The following is a 1,287-nucleotide window of genomic DNA, read 5'->3' on the forward strand; positions in this document are numbered from 1 at the left end:
ATTTCGAAAATGCTGTTTAACCTCTCTATAAAACTATAATGTTTAGTCATGGCTATATGGTAGTCATATAGCTATATTGCTATATAACTATATATATATATTTTTTCGTCTATGCAATTTCTCTATCAAAGTACTTCCATATCTCTGAAAAAATGAATTGCCTTCATTTCTTCTTATTCTCTTATAAACAAATATTAATCTAGCATATTATCATTAGAATATATAAATGCAAGCGTGCGTGCATTTGGAGTTCTCTTATTACCTCGTATTTTCTCGCATTATCTCGCTTTTTCATGCGTCTTTTCTGATTTTCTTTCGTAAGCCCTCTGATGCTCAAGCAGACGAAGAAATAAACAAGACTGTGAGAAAAAAATAGAGCATATAAAATGAGGACCAGAAAAAATAAAAGAAAGGAAGAATGCATATATATATATACATATACATATACATATATATGTATATATATATAATTTATTTCTTCACACACACACAAACACACACACACACACCACATTTATGCGCGCACACGCACACACACGCACACACACACAAAAAAAAAAATCTGCCACCTACTTTATTGTCATCCCCCCTATACTTCGGTAATTTTAAGCGAACATAAACAGGGATGAATTGGCCAATGATGACATGACTACAGCTCACAACGTTACCAACCTCTGTCCCTAGCTAAGAGAGGCCGCCCCGTCGTCAGTGTGCCTTCGCGATCGCCTCCGTCTCCTTCGTCTGTGCTCTTTAAGGGCGTCAAGGGAATCCATTTCGCGAAACTCCCCCGAACCGGTCATGACTCTGAGGATATATGGTCATGCAGAAACTCGTGTTGCGGTACTGTGTGGTAGTAAAAGATCTTTTATGGTGATGGAAGCGTCCGATGGTCTCTGCTCGAGGGTGTTCTTGCTGAATTATTTAACTGGGGATTGCAAACACAAGGTGAAACGGGTGAGAACGCTTGCATTATCGGTCAGGCTGAGGCTGCGCAGCGGCAGAAATTCTGAGAAAATCCTGGAAGATTTTCGGCGGTTGGATCTTAGAGTTTCCCGGTTTGGAGGAGCCACTTATTCAGTATGGATGACGGCGTATATTGACAGAGTAGAATTATGGAAATGATAAAATGCACACACACACACACACACACACACGCACGCACGCACGCACGCACACACACACACACACACACACACACACACACACACACACACGTATGTATGTATGCATGTATGTATGTATGTATGTACGTGTGTGTGTGTGTGTGTGTGTGTGTGTGTGTGTGTG

The sequence above is a fragment of the Penaeus monodon genome, chromosome 10, assembly GCF_015228065.2.
Source record: "Penaeus monodon isolate SGIC_2016 chromosome 10, NSTDA_Pmon_1, whole genome shotgun sequence".
NCBI lineage: Eukaryota > Metazoa > Arthropoda > Malacostraca > Decapoda > Penaeidae > Penaeus > Penaeus monodon.